Raw genomic sequence first — 16,700 nt, forward strand, 5'->3', positions numbered from 1 at the left:
AAATTCTTCCCATCAGATATTTATGTACATTGATGAGAGTCCCCCTGAGATTTCTCTTTTTTTAGGCTAAAGAATCCCAGTTCTCTCAAAGCTCTTTGTAGGCATAGGGTGTTCATGAAATAAAGGAGTTGGGAGCAAAATGCTTGTTGCGTATATCCTTGTTGTCAGAGCATGGGACGCATTTTGCAGGACAAGGTGTTCCTGCAACATACATGAAGTGTGTTCATCCCTGCAGGCCCTGAGTATGACAGTACGGATATGAGATCCTCTGCAACACTTGGACTAGAGACTGACAGAAAAGACCAGAGAATGGAGTCTGGTACTCTTAGAAACAAGCAGAGGCAAGGGGACATATTCCTAGTTTACATTTTACTTGACTGAAATGTTCAATGAGGAAGGAAACCCTTGGTTTTATTTTTCAGTGAAGAAAATGTCTGTAGAAGAGGAGTGAACTGGCTGAGATTCAACACACATATGAGCTGCAAAGCAGTAGCACACAGATGTGGTGTACAAAGGATTGAGTAGTGTATAACCTTTTCTATTTTATTCAGTGATATGAAACAGTTTGGGAAACAGAGTGTTCTTGGAAGACCCTACTGTCAGGGTTTTTTTCAAGACCAAGCAAGGACTGGGTGGGTTCTTGTGACTGAATTCAGATTCAGTCATTCATAGTGTATAAAACTGATACAACTCAGTAGACTTCATGGGACATGAATATGGGACTTTGTGGCGTGACTATTCAGTGAATGTAACCAAATAGCTTAGAACAAAACCAATCTTCAGGCCCTCATTCATAGCAGAGAAAAGCACCTTGTGCTCTGGGGACCATTTTTTTACATTGCCCACAAAATTATAACTAGTATTGACACAGCAGCAGATGATATTTCCCACAAAACTACAGTGACAGGATTTCTCGCTTCCCATCTCTGTGACTTTTGCTATACCACATGGACCCACCTTTAGTACAAGCCACCACTCACTGTAGGAACACAGTGCTTGCAAGTCTGTGGTTTTTACTGAGGTTGCCTGTGCAGAATCCCAAACCTGCAGCACTACCAGGATTAACAGGGAGATCACTCCAAATCCAGCTCTCTGCATAGTGATTTATGTCACCTTCTGTCACCTCGCTTGGAAGCTGTTGTTGCTCTCATAATTCCCAGAGAAATCTGGACCCACAAATGTTCTAAAGTAAATACAATCCTCAGAGAGAGAAGCTTGTAATATCATTACCCTCCCACAAGTTCTAATCTTGTGAGTTGAAGTTCCTTGACATCATACGTAATGCTCCTCATAGCTCCCAGTCTATCTGACCTTCTAAGGTGGAATAGCACTCTCTCAGTAGTTTCAGACTTTTAACATTTATTTTATGTTTTTTCTCAAAAGATGGACCTGTGAGACACAGTCACCATGATCTGTTCCAGGTGCAGATTCTGTAAAGCTCTTGCTCAATGAAGGTTGGGCTGAAGTTTTAATTTAATCCTTTGTGGAGTTACACAAGGCACATCTTCCCAAAGCAGTGGACCCCACCATTCAGAAGTATTAATACTATTTCAAGGCCAGGAATAATGTGGGTGACGTGTATCATGTGGGTTCTTGCCTATCTACTGTGAGATGCCACAGGAGATCAGAGAAGTGATCTTTCCTTGAGTGAATGAAGGTCACCTGTAGACCCCTGGGGCTTTCATATCCTCAGAAGCATCAGTTCAGAGCAGAGCTGGGACAGGGTTGGTCACTGCACACACTGAAAAATGCATCAGCTATAGCAGCATCTCTGATATCTCCAAATCTTCTCTGCCAAGTGTTCTCAAAACTTCAGTGAATACAACCTCACAAACCCCTGTGCCAAACCTCACCAGCCTCTGTGCCAGACGGGAAGGAAACCTGGCTAACCCCATTTTTCAGGTGGGGGAAATGAGAAATATTGTGTTGAAAAGCTGGTGGGTAAAATATTAAAGTCATGTAGGGTACTATTACAAAAATAATTTACAGTAGGCAAGAGATGATAAAGACAATAAAGACAAGCCCATGTGTATATTTTAGCCACTGGTATGCAAAGCAGTTAACCCACAGGTCTCCTCCAAACCACAGCAGGCCATATATAGCTCCCTGAGTTGACAGGCACACTTATCAGTCTTTTCTTGCATCATACAAAGCTTTCGAGGCTGATCAGTTGTGATCAGTTTTACTGCCTACTCGAGTTGCTTGGGGAAAAGGAAGTGTCTCTGTAAAGCCCCAATCTCCTTGTGTCTGACATGAACACACCTTCATTGTCCCCTTGAGACACCAACCTTTGCTTCATCTGAAAGGAGCCTTTCTTCATGCCCTTCAGCCAGATTAACAGTTATCAGTGTATGCTTTGCGTCCTTTTCCTCCTCCCTTGACCTTGAGGTTTATGGCTTGAGTTTATGGAGTTGGGATTTTCTTTGATGGAGGCTTATTTTCTGGAAAAGATTTCCAGACCTTATCTTTCCCTTTATGTTTCATACATTAATCAAGTCTTCTTAACAGATATGAAGTGCTGCTGACTTGGGGACCTCTGAAGATGTTGGTCATGCAGGGATTTCTCTGTCTTTCCACAAGGAACTTTTACTGAGGCAAAAAGATGAGCCTGAATGGCAACCCAAATGCTCTAACTTACTTTAAAGCAGCAGTGGCTCTTCTCAGTGAATATTCCCTTTCCTGTTGGGGTGAAAAGGTCTTAAAACCCACTAAGCAGTGCTTTCAGTGTTGTTTTGGTTTGTAGCACAGTAAGGGAGAGCACCATATCTTGCTGATTCCATGGCCAGGAGACCAGGTGTGGGAAGACCATAGCAGAACAAATTCCTGCTCACATAAAATGCACAATGGGGGTGGATACAGGAGTGTGGGGCACTGCAGAGGGCCCATATCCCATGGTATGTGTAGTGCCATATGCTATAGACAGGATGATGTTCCACTTCCTTACAAGTTCAAGACAGAAGGATCTAAGCCTGGAGATAACACTGCTTTTCTTGTCTACCTGCAGCAAAAGTGGTAGTTCCTGTAGTGAGCCTGCAATGATTTCTGAAATTCTGATTGTGAGACCAGGATTGAAAACACAAGTGAAAAATTCTGGAAATTCCAGTTATAACATGCTGTTTTATTATCTCTGTAGCAAGCAATGTAAGCAACAGCAGAGAGATGCTTATATCATATTCATCAAAAAAAAACCAAGCCCCAAACAACTTAATAAGCAATTTCTTTGTCTTAAGAGGCTATATTTACATCTACTTACATGAATTTTCAGTTTTTATATGCATTTACATTTTATCTGCATACAAAATATTTTTTAAAATATGTTTACTACAGTTTCTCACAGTGTAGGAAGAAATTGAGTTTCTTCTCAGCTTTCAAATAAAAAATAAGGATCATCAGGAAATGCTTCCCAGATATTCAGATAAAGTAAGCATTAGCAAAATATAGCCTAAACTAAAGAAGAAAACTGTATCTTTAAGCAAATCTCTTCGCATTTTAGTGGGTATGGATTCATTGCCTCAGGACCTATTCTTTTCTAATACTGCTAAAATTCAGCACAGATGGCACATGAATTGCTATTGTAATATTTAAATAGGAAAGACATTACTGTAAAACCTTCATGGGTTTTGTTTTTTTTTTTTGCCTGTGCAAAACACAAAAATTGAGCCTTCACAGACATATAATAAAAGGACTCCTCATAATAAAGCTAGTTCCTGTAACTTGTTTGGGGTTCCATAAGGAGCACACACTGGTCCTCCTCTCTCCTCCTCTTCCTCACTTCTAGCCCACAGGACCTCCAGCCGGACTGTGAAACATTGTGGGCAGCTACCGACCTGGGGTGGGTGAGCTTGGGAGATGTTTTGTGGGAAAGCTCACTGTTGACAGCCTCTCTAATTCCCCAGATTTATTGTTACCATAAAAATATAGAGACCTTTTGGCATCTAAATGGTCTCTCTGAGGATAACTGTGCCTAGTGCAATGCCACTTCTACCTCGTGCCATTTTGTTGAGTAATATGGTTCAAATGTGCAATACCTCTAGAGCTGATGGAAAAAGTGAGATCATTAAGGTTTGTCAGGTTGAAAAAAAAAAAAAAAAAAAAAAAAAAAAAAGAGAAAACTGGCTTGTTAATACCTTCCTAGGTATTAAGCTGAGTTATAAATCTTTAGAAAGACACAAGTCAAAACTGTAAAAAAATTCTGTATGAAGGATAGCTGACAGATGAAGATGTTGTACCTACTATGATCATGGATGTAGTTCCAAAAGCAAGATGTCCCGAAGTGGGATGATTAACCCACAGTAGTGCTATATTTATGGTGACAGTACAGCCACTTTGCCAGAAATCTGAACAGCAGAAATTATTTTATAAGTATTTCAGGTACAGGAAGTGGTAACAAATCTGTTCTGTTACTCAGGAATCATGTACTTTTCCTGCTTATTTTACAAGTAAAGATTTTAGGGAAATACCTGCCTTTGCCAGAAATGTTAAAATTTACCCTATATCCATGATGAATAATTAAAGAAAAAAATAGTCAAAAGCTAGTAAAACTGCCTCAGATAAAATCAAAATAAATTGTTTATTATTCAACTCTTTTGTATAAAATTCATTTAATATAATGAACAATTCTACCCTAAACCCAGTGCTGTTCCATTCCAGTGGATGCCTGACTGGCATTTCACAACATCACATGAATTACAAAGAAAAAAGGATGGGAAGCAGGTACCTGACAAAGCATAAACCTGTACATTAGGGAAGAAACTGTTTTCCTGGCAGGGTCAGGAGAAAGCTCTTCCTTCTGCTGCAGCTCTGTGTTTCAGCCTGCACTGATGACTTTGATTCCCAGTGCAAAGACATAAACAGTGAGATATCTTTCAACACTTCCTGAAATATGGAGCTAGATCTTCAGCCAAGGAGGGCCTCCAACCACTCACCCCAGATGTGTCTGGCATTTTGCTTAAGAGACTGAACCTGACTTGAAGAAGGGAAACCACACGGGCAGTGTTTGGTTTGATTCCAGGAAGTTTTGTGAGATCGTGTCCTGAGTGTTGCTGAAATGCTGTGTACCAAAGTGAGCATTGGACAGTAATTTTTCATATTGGCATAAGATGAGTAGCATTGGACAAATGTACTCTGTGACACTCCTTTCCACAGAAAGAAATACTTATGTAGTGTGAATAAATTCTCCAAAGCCATAGAACAGATTAGTGGAAGATCTGAGCGAAGGGTCACAGTCCTTATCTACCTGTACTGCATCTACGCTTGCCATGAATGTTCAAGTCCAAATGTTTTAGAAATTTTCCTATTGTTTCTTTCAATTATAAATTGGGATGATCCAACCTGGACACTGGGATGACAGAAATTTCTGTGGATGATGGACGTCCCACTCACAGCAGAGGAATGTTCCCTACACTAGATCAGGGTGGTTGAGACTTTGTCAGTCTTGAATTGAAGACCTCAAAGACTGGAAATACCTCACCTGTTTGGTGATCTGTCCAAGGGTTGCAGAAACATTCGGGAAAAGATTTTATCCTAAAGCCACCCTGAACCTCCAAAGGTGCAATTTGCAGCTATTACCACTTGTGCTGTCTGGTACTACTTAGTTTTCCTCTGTCCTCTTTGTAATTGTCCTTGAAGTATCCATAGCTGCTAGTAAATCAATCCTTAAGCCCTCTCTTCATCTAACTTACACAGCTCAGATCCCACCACCTCTCCCTATAGGTCCTATGGTTCAGGCATGATCATCCTGGTCACACTCTATTGAATTCTGCAGTTTTTCAGCACCTCAGGATCTTCCTAGGAAGTTGAAAAGAAGCCAGGGAAGATACATGGTACAGCAATGAATTAGAGAGGTCCTTTCAAACTGCTGAGAAATTATGGTCCTGTTCACCTGGGAGACTTGACCCAAGTGCCATTCAACTCTGAGCAGGAGGCTGACTCCATGGCCTACCTTGTACCCTTGATCTCTTCTCACACAAGATCCCAGCTACTCTGCACTGAACATAATTAATACTTAGGGCCTTACTTACAGGAATGGATTTGTTGTTTCTTTGAAACAAAGTATATAGGAGGTCTGTGGTCCCTTTCAGAAACCATCTGCTATTGTTCAATCAAGGCAAAACAGCCATACTTCTGTTAACCTGGATGGACATCTTTATAGATTCATAGAATCACAGAATAGTTTAGGTTGGCAAAGACCTTTAAACTCATCAAGTCCAACCATGAACCTAGCACTAACAAGGTCACCACTAAGCACCACATCTACATGTCTTTTAAATACCTCCACAAATGGTGACTCAACTGCTTCCCTGGGCAGCCTGTTCCAATGTTTCACAATCCTTTCAGTGAAGAAATTTTTCCTAATAACCAATCTAAAATTCCCCTGGCACAACTTGAGACCATTTCCTCTTGTCCTATCGCTTGTTACTTGGGAGAAGAGACCAACACCCACCTTGCTACAACCTCCTTCCAGGTAGTTGCAAAGAGTGATATGGTCTCCCCTGAACCTCCTTTTCTCCATGTTAAACAACCCCACTTCCCTCAGCTGCTTCTCATAAGACTTGTGCTCCAGAGCTTTCACCAGCTTCGATGCCCTTCTTTGGACAAACTCCAGCACCTCAATGTATTTCTTGTAGTGAGGGGCCCAAAACTGAATACAGTATTCGAGGTGTGGCCTCACCAGTGCCAAGTACAGGGGGACCGTCACTTCCCTAGTCCCACTGGCCACAGTATTTCTAACACAAGCCAGGGTACTGTTGTCCTTCTTGGCCATCTGGGCACACTGCTGGATCATGATCAGCTGGTTGTCAACCAACACCCCCAGGTCCTTTTCCACCAGGCAGATTTCCAGCCACTATTCCCCAAGTCTGTAGTGTTGCATGGGGTTGTTGTGGCCCAAGCCCGGGACCCAGCACTGAGCCTTGTTGAACCTCATACAAGTGGCCTCGGCCCATTGATCCAGCCTGTCCAGATCCCTCTGTAGATCCTTGCTACCCACAAGCAGATCAATACTCCTGCTCAACTTAGTGTTGACTGCAAATGAGGGTGCACTCAATCCCCTCATCCAGACCACTCATATTAAACAGAACTGGCCTCAGTACTGAGTCCTGGGGAACGCTGTTTGTGACCAGATGCCAACTGGATTTAACTCCATTCACCACCATTGTTTGGGCCCAACCATCCAGCCAGTTTTTCTCTCAGTGAAGAGTGCACCCATCCAAGCCATAAGCAGCCAGTTTCTCCAGAATGCTGTGGGAAATGTAGACGACATCCACAGCCTTTCCCTCATCCACCAAGTAGGCCAGCCACCTTGTCACAGAAGGAGATCAGGTTAGTCAAGCAGGACCTGCTTTTCATAAATGCATGCTGACTAGGCCTGATCACCTGATTGTCCTGTACAAGCCATGTGATGACACACAAGATGACCTGCTCCATAACCTTCCTTGGCATGGAGGTCAGGCTGACAGGTTTGTAGTTCCCCAGATCCTCTTTTCAACCCTTCTTGTAGATGGGTGTCACATTTGCTAACTTCCAGTCAACTGAAACATCCCTGGTCAGACAGCACTGCTGGTAAATGATTTAAAGTGTCTTGGTGAGCATTTCCACCATCTCCCTCAGTACCCTTGGGTGGTTCCCATTCAGCCCCATAGACTCCTGTGCATCTAAGTGATGTAGCAGGTCACTAACAATTTCCCCCTGGATTATGGGGGCTTCATTCTGCTCCCCAACCCTGTCTTTCAGTTCAGGGGGCTGGGGACCTAGAGAACAACTGGTCTTATTATTGAAGACTGTGTCAAAGAAGGCATTAAGTCCCTCAGCCTCTTTCTCAATTTTTGTCACTCTGTTTCCCCTCTGCATCCAATAAAGGATGGAGATTCTTCTTAGCCTCACTTTGTTGCTGATGTATTTATAGACATATTTTTATTGTCTTTTACATCAGTAGCCAGACTAAGTTCTAGCTGGGCTTTGGACCTTCTAATTTTCTCCCTTCATAGCCTCACAACATCCTTATAATCCTCCTGAGTTGCCTGCCCCCTCTTCCAAAGGTCATAAACTCTCTCTTTTTTTCTCAAGTTCAAGCCAAAGCTCTCTGTTCAGCCAGGCCAGTCTTATTCCCTGCCAGCTTGTCTTTTGGCCGTTCTCCTGACCTCCCTCCTTACTTCTCTGAGAATTGAAAACTCTATCATTTCATGATCTCTATGCCCAAGACAGCCTCCAACAATCACATCACCCAGAAGTCCTTCTCTGTTCTCAAATAAAAGCTCCAGCGGGCCACCTTCCCTAGTTGACTGTCAGGAAGGTCTCTTTCACACACTCAAGGAATCACCTGGACTGTTTCCTCTCTGTTGTACTGTATGTCCAGCAGACATCTGGTAAGTGGAAGTCCCCATGATAACAAGGGCTAGAGATCATGAGATGTCTCCCAGCTGCTTATAGAATATTTAGTTTTTCTCTTCATCCTGGTTGGGTGGTCTATAACAGACTCCCACCATGATATCTGCCTTGTTGGCCTTTCCCCTGATTCTTACCCATCTCAACCCTATTGTCACCATCAAACAACACTCCCTAACATACAGGGCTACCTCACAGCCTGTCCTTCCTTGCCTATTCCTTCTGAAGAGTTTATAGCCATCCATTGCAGCACTCCAGTTGTGCAGGTCATCCCACCATGTTTCCATGACAGAAACTATATCATAGATTTCCTGCTGCACAATGGCTTCCAGCTCTTCCTGTTTGTTGCCCATGCTGTGTGCAGTGGTGTAGATGCACTTCAGTTGTGCTATTGATGCTGTCACCTTTTAATGGGGAGAAGCCCTAATTGCTACATGACCATTCTCAGGTGCTTCCATGGTTTCTAACACATTGATAACCCACAGCACTTCTGGATATTTTGATGCTTTATAAAGGTCATACTGCTTCCACTAACCTTCTTTTGTTGATTGGAATGGGACCTATTCTGGTTCATTTATTATAGTGTGCATTTTTTTAAAGCTGAATTGTTTATTTGCATCAGATTTTAATTTGCTTAGTAGTTGCCTGTGATCCCAAGTTATTTTATTTGTCAGGACAAGGTCTTTATGAAAATGTAACTACTGGGCTCAACAGATTGCCTGATATAACACTTCAGTGCTTATATGCAAAGATTGCAAAATAATCAGTCAAGGCTAAACTGGAGCATTGTGAAGTCATGTGGGTTTCCTCATAGTAACTGAAATAGGAAGCAATTTCTTAGGGAGAAGTTGCAGACAGCTGTGGATGGCAGAAAAACAGGTCTTCAGTGTATACATGGATCCACCTTTCATATCAATCCCACATTGCTAGATGGTGCAAGATCACCCTACCATTATTTGGTGGGGCTGGGACAACTTCACATCCCAGAGTCTTCAACTGCTGTATGACAAAAACAATGTTTTATCTTGCTAGATGATTTCAATATCTACACCAAAGCTGGGCAGAGAGGTCCTTCTAACAAGCAGCTAATATTACCCCAGCAGGCCAGGAATTTATATGGTCTCTTACCTCAAAATGAACATCCTAGAGAAGGGATACAGTCCTGAACAATTTCCGAGGACAGGATGGAAATGGGAAAGAGGCAGACAATAGAACTCTTTAACTTCTTGTTGGGTGAATAGAAACTGTGGGACCGAGTGAAGATTTTGCACATGGAATGTGTTATGTGATTGTTCTGTTGAGGCACTTAAAAGATTGGTATTGACTTCCAGAGGTCACCAACAAGTTTCTGAATGCACTGAGGGACCAACATAAGCAATGGCATCTAAAAAGACTATTCCCTGCAAGCTTGCCCCAAATCTAACCACTTTTTTTTTTTTTTTTTTTAAACAAAATCCCTTTCAGCAGAGTACTAACAATGTCAAAATAGATAATTGTCATGGCCATGAGCACTTTGCACACACCAGGTCTTCCCTGAAAAGATTGTCAAGATCTTTACTGTCGTCACAGGCAGATCTGTGTGCCCATCATGTCAGACTACTTCTCTAAAGTCTGCTTTCGCTTCCATCCCTTTCTCCCCTATCTTTTCTTAGATTCTTGTACAAATATTTATCTGTCCTTCTTCTTTCTACTCCCTTTCCTACTCCTTTCTCCTCTGTTGGTGGAAAACTCAATGACACCTTTTTAATTAAATGAAAAAAAGGTGCTGCAAGTATTTTCATTTTAAGCATTACTTTGACTGTTCTGTGTGGATTCCAATAGGCATCCTTGCAGATGGTACATAGTGTAAAACCAACACATCACCATGTAGTGACTCTAGCTACCTAAAAGAAATTGTCTAATATGTCTTGCCCTTGTGTGGGGCTAATTGGTTATTGTACTCATGAATATCTTGAGCATTTGTTTTCTGCACCAGGGAGCACTGGGTGGTTTCCAGGCCATGTAGTGTGGAGTGGCTTACTTCCATACTGCTCATGTTCCAGGCTATTAAAGAAACAGATTAAATCCCAGCTGCACATCAGCAGGAGCACACTGTGGTGCCCTAGCTACCCCAGAAGCCTGTGAATCTCTGCCACAGGTATTCTTTCACATTCATTCTTTCCCTAGTTCATCCATGTCATGTGCACTTTGTGAACATGTTCGTACTCTGTTTAGCCTTGAACTCACATCACAGGTAAGCTCCTGAGCTCTTCCAGCAGCACCACAGCTTACACTGCAGAGGATCACTCTTGTGAAATCCCCCAAACATTTTGCAAGGACCTCACTCTGTCTCAGAAGAGAGGTCTGGACAGTAGGATGTTACCTGTGCTTCTTCCCTTCAAGCATGTACAAGAACAGGCCAAGGACAACAATCCTATTGTTGAAACCACTGCCTCCTGAAAGAGTTAAATCACCCTCCATGTATAGATCAACAAATGTTGGCTGTAAAATTCCAGGAAGCCTGCCATCCTGGGAGATATCCAGGAGACTATGCACAAACTTTTTTGTGGGAACCTCCCACTTTTGTATGCATTGCCACGGCAAAAAGTGACCATTACTCTAATGAAGTTCAGCCCCTCCTGACTCATACAGATCAGTCAGGAAACCACTCATCATAGATACAAGACATTCTGTGGCATCAGATGACACTGGCATGGGGCCAGACTGTGGGATTACATCTTCCAGATTGGACGAGAGAAAGGGAAGGTGCAGGCTCCTTTTACTCCCTTATCCCTTTATTTTCCCATGTTTGTTCCTCTGCAAATACCCTTGATTCCTCCTTTTTCCCACCTTCCCTAAATATGCCATAGTAACTCTTGTGCAATCCTAAGATGCTCTTCCCCTGTGTCCTATAATATGTGCCACCTACAGCCAATAAGGCCTCTCAGTCTGTAAGGTGATTCAGAGACAGTGTGCCATTTTTTGTTCCAGTTTGTCCCAGCTTTTCTGGCATGCACCAGGAATCACATACACACGTGGACAATGTTAAATTATGCAATAGAAGTCTTTTTCGCACACTCACAAGGAAGGAGCAGAGAGGTGCAACAGCAGATGGGGGAACCAGAATAACACCCCCAAGGGAGCTTATGTCTTACAATAAGCACAATGTCAGCAGACTTTTGGAGATAATGAGACTGAACCCAGAACAGCAGCGGTTAAACCTGTTGGCCTAGGAGAATATCTATTGCACACTATCACAGTGAAGAGTATGCCATATATTACAGGAGGAGGTATGGAAGCTTAGGGGCTGTTTCTCACACAGGTTGTGATAACCATTTTTCATTCTGGAATTGCCTTACTATTGTCAGCAAGAGATTGTTTCACCCACAGTTTGGGTGAATGCAGAGCACAATGTGTTTCAATTGCCTGTTTGGAAGCACATTGCTCCTGTTTTTCAGATTTTCTGTCTAAGCAACTGATTTTGTTACATTTTCATCAGTATATTCAATATGTGATATATGTGATAGAAAATTGTGACTGGACATTTTTATTCCAGGCAGCATCTCAGAATCCCTTTATATTCGGCTCCCTCTTGTGCTCGTTTCATCCTCCTGCTGACTTCTCTCTTAACATGTTTTTCCACAACCTTTTGTTAGCAAGATGTTACTGCATCAGGCCATCTAATCCACAGTGCTCAGGTGGAACTGAAATGAAACTAAATGTGCTTACCCATCTCTAGCAGAAATATCATTCCTTAGAGGAATAAATTGTGAGCTAAATGAAAGCAGACAGAGCAGCATCCAGGAGTTGGCATCAAATCATGAGTCTGATAATTGGGTTCTGAAAAAGGAATAGCTATCAGGGGAGGCCTGGCATCTGCCTGAGAGCAATTATTACCAGACCACAGGTGGGTAGGATGGAGGCATTCCCCTCTCTGTTTCCCTCCTGCTTTCCTGCTGTGGCACTGTGCGATGCAGAACCTGTGATATAGAAGACAGCATGGGAATGAAGGAGAAGTACAGAAATCGGGAGAGACAGACCAGTCCAAGGAGGACTGCCAAGCTGAGAATGGGAGCAAAGGGGGAGATGTGTGGTACCTCTGTGAGAGGCTGAATGGCATAGGTCAGTCTGGGCTTGCAAGCTCTGTCCAGTTTCCTTCCAAATACCTCGTAAAAGTGGTGTGGCAGGAGCAACGGGCAGGAGGACTGTCCTCATATGTAAGTCTTTCTCTCTCTTTATTAATATTTGTGTTTTGATTTGTGATGAATGACTAGAGCTCTCAGTGGCCAAATGCTCTGAAGACAGGTGACTTTGGGTATGTAGGGGGATTCCAGTGGGATGAGAAAACAGGAGCTTGCAGTGTCAGGACGCAGGTCTGTGAGGTTCCCAAATGTCCACAATAAATAATTAGACTCTTAATTACAGGTTAAGCACATCATTTCAGTGTTGGCTGGTGACTGCATCATATACTTGAACTATTGTTGCATTCTTGTAATTCCTGCTTATATGTCTGCCAAAAGGCCTTGAATCCTCTTGTCCAGTTAAGAAAGTGATTTCCCCCCCCACCCCCCCGCCCCGTTCTGAGATGTCCTTGAATGTATTTAGGCATGAAAGATCTGTTTATTCTTTTTTTTTACACACACACATATATATATATATAATTTTTCAACATGGCTGATGTTAGAGACTGTAGTATTACCGTATTTCAGCCTGCCAGTGTCAGCACTGTCTGTACAATAATTCTACCTTTACCATTAAAATGATGTCTGCTTGTTGCCATCAGGGGATGGAGTGGGTGTGCCAGAGTACAGCAAGTTGAGAAAAGAGTGCTTTCCAGGACGAAGTGTGGATAATGTGAGCTTAGGGGATATGCTCCACTTTAGGCTCTGAAAAGAAAGGGATGGAAAGTGACTACTCTGTGTACTGGAGTAACCAGATGACACATGAACTTGAGAAGTGAGTGCTGGTGATAAATGAGACACAGCTGCAAAAGAGAATAGGAGAAAAGTCATCCCTATGTGCAGAGATGGCAATTGTGAAGAGAAGATAAAGCAACTATACTGAGTCTGAAAATTAATGAGAAATCTGACAGAAAGTTAAGGGCAGTGAGCTGGAAAATTGAGTAAGCTGTTTATTCCCAGCTGGGACACATTAGGTGGTCACTGAGTAAAAAACTGAACTGCCTGAGCTAGGGACTTTCTAGTCTCTTTCTGTACTGATTAATCTTCAGATCCTGACTGGTAGTGATCTATTCACCTGGCTACCAGGGCTCCAGCATTGACGGGAACAGGTAAAAATGTTTGTGAACAGGGAACTGATCTGAGAGAAGTGCATTTAGACCCCTTGGACTCATTTCTGTAATGAGAATAAGACACCTTGTTTCAAAGGAAAAATTTGCCATTGGCTCCTCAGTGCAGAAAGGAACTTACAGAGAGATGCTGCATGCCTGCAGTCCTTTCTCCAGCACAACTATCTGCCCAATGGTTTTGTTCCGCTGCAAGCATTTTCTCTGCATTCTGCAGCACTCCACATATGCTCTGTACCCTGAGGCTGGGCTAGCAATTTCTGGCATCTAAAGACCATCTGATAATTGGACAAAATGGTAGCTGGTTTTTAATAACAATATCCTAATTCTGAGATTTTAACCAAGGGCTACATCAACCACCATATTCAAGCCATACCCATTTTTTATCTCCTTTTTCCTCAAAACTGCTCCATGTGCTGGCTTTCACTTTTGAAACATTGGGGATCACCATTATAACTACCTAAATAAGTACCATGCTTGGACAGACACACAACCTGGGATCTGTAAGACATTCCTCTGTCTGGCAGTGATTACCAGGAGAAAGCAAACTGCACACTTCAAATACCAAAAACTCTGTCTCATGTTGAACAACTGAAAAACATAAAATAGGCTAGCAACTATGGGGCTTGGCTGTCTCCCATGGGTCACAGAATATCACTTCTGTGATATTCTGGGAATATGTACCTGGGAATCCTACCTACTGCAAAAGTTATGAATAACAATGCCCCAATTCATTAAAACGGGCATCAGTTATAACTTGTTAAGAGAATAATATGGAAATGCCTGATTCATATTAGCTAGAAGAATTGACTGCCAGACTCATAGTCTGAAACACTTTCCCTCAGTTCCCTGAGGACACCCAAACCAGGACAAATCCTACCGAGCCCAAATCTAGGCAGCTCTTCACTGCATTCAGAAGACTAGGGCTCAGCTCTTGCTGTACTGCCTCGTTCAGACTGTGGCAACAGATGGAAAAGTGCCTTTCTTAGTTTCCTCGCTCATTTTCACCTTTTGTTTCAAACCTAAAGAACTGGAGACCTATTTTCCTTTATCCCTATATTGATACCTGATGTTACCATAAGGCTATCAGATCTCTTTCTTTCTAGGCAACGTGCATTCCTTTGTCTTGTTCCCTCCCCCTCCAGGGTTTGCAGTCTCTGCTGGGTGATAGTCTTTTGTGGCCAATTTGTTACACTTTTCAGTCATTATATTCCACAATACGAATATCAAGCCAAATGCCTGATGCTATTTATCAGCCAAATGCTATTTATAGCATCAGATGGTTTGAGCTGCAGTTCACCATGTCCCAGAGGAGCAATCCCTCACCTAACAGCATGCAGCTTTTTGTCCAGGGTCCCTGGCAGTCCAGAGGGATGCTGTTAACAGTGTTTCTCAGCCAGTCCTCTCTGCTTCTGAGCTCTGTTTTTAACACTTTGTCTTGCTTTCATTTCCTGATTCCTCCTGTCTGCACGTGTCATAGTAGCATTCATGACAAGCTGGATGGTGTTTCAGGCAGAGAGATTGCTGTGGAGGTCTGGTGTTCACTGGGCAGATCTGGTGCACATTGTTTTCCAGGATGTCTACATCCTGCTAAGGATCTTATTCGACTTGAGTTCTGACATTAGTCCTATCATCTACAGTCTCTTCTCCTATCATTTCCATGGCTATTTCCAAGGTCTGGTCTGCTGCTGAGCTGGGTGTGCAGTCTCCCCCATCCCGTGGGCCAGAACACCACTGCAAGATGCTTTTTGCTTTAATGCAATGTTGACATTATGACACTGGACTTCAGATATTAGCTATGTCTCTTATTGATATTGGAAACTGCCAGAAGAGTGTGTCCACCACAACCACAAGATTAGGAGCCCAAAAGTAATGCAGGCCTGAAAATAAGAGCTCTTTCATGCAAACATAGGATTTTACCTGGTGAACTAAAGCAGAGTCGTCTTTTCTGGTGATATATTAGTTATGTCTGCAAGGATGAGCCCTACAGAGAGACGTAGTCATAACAAGCCAACAGCTCATGCTCAGCTGGGCTGCACAAATGTAGATGTAAATGGAGATTGTCTCACTTCTCTGGAGACAGTGTTGGAGATTTTCTGTCATCTATTTTCTTTGTGACTGCTTATCTGCAGCTCTGTAAACCAAGTCATGAGATGTCAGACTCTTCATAAAGACAGAAGCGAATGGACAAGAAATGATTAAATTTGCAAACATCCTTCTATCCTTTTCATTCTGAAGCATACATGACCTTATGTTGAGTGAGAATTGCACCTAATAGCAATATATATTGAAGATTCCCTGCTAACTGTAAAGTACTTAAACATTTGTTGGTATTCACTTTATAGATGAAAAGGAGACAGTGACTGGTTTTGACCTAGCAGCTTTCTTAATCTCTTCTCTCTTTTAAAGGGTGTATGCTGACATTTACTTTTAAACAGCTCCCACAAACTCCTACAGAACTGAAAAGTCAAAAAAGTTTGTGCTTCACATTGCAGGGGTTTAACACATCCTTTTGTGAGAAGAATGCCAACACGTTTCTGAGGAGGAAAACAGGGAGCCTGGAGTTAGTGTTTAATAAACTATCAGACTCTGACACCAAGGCTCAATTCTTGCTAACCTGACTTCATCCTTGTTTTCTGAGTCCTGCTCTGGTGGTGGTTGAAGGCATATAGACACATCATCTTAATCCCATCATTGGAACAGAAAAGCTCTGCAAAGATGCTGTCCAGTAAACAGCTGGGCCACATTGCTCTGGTTGAGGAAAAGTATAAAGAAATTAAGCATGTAGGAATAAATTGCTGTTTTCAGGATACTGTTAGGCATGAAGTGACAGAAAGAAAATGGACATCTGTGTTTTTAGCATTTACTGAGCTTTGTGAATCTGGCTGCTCTCCGTGGATGACTAGTGTCCTCCAGAATTCTACCTTATCCTGCCTGCCACACAGAGCCTCTCCCAGATCCTCTGTACAGGCATCCCAAGGTCTCCATTCTCCTCTCCATACCAGGTAAGGGTGCTCTCCCGCTCACACCTTTC

This window comes from Tyto alba, unplaced genomic scaffold (genome assembly GCF_018691265.1).
Source record: "Tyto alba isolate M040663 unplaced genomic scaffold, T.alba_DEE_v4.0 Super-Scaffold_20000042, whole genome shotgun sequence".
Taxonomy (NCBI): domain Eukaryota; kingdom Metazoa; phylum Chordata; class Aves; order Strigiformes; family Tytonidae; genus Tyto; species Tyto alba.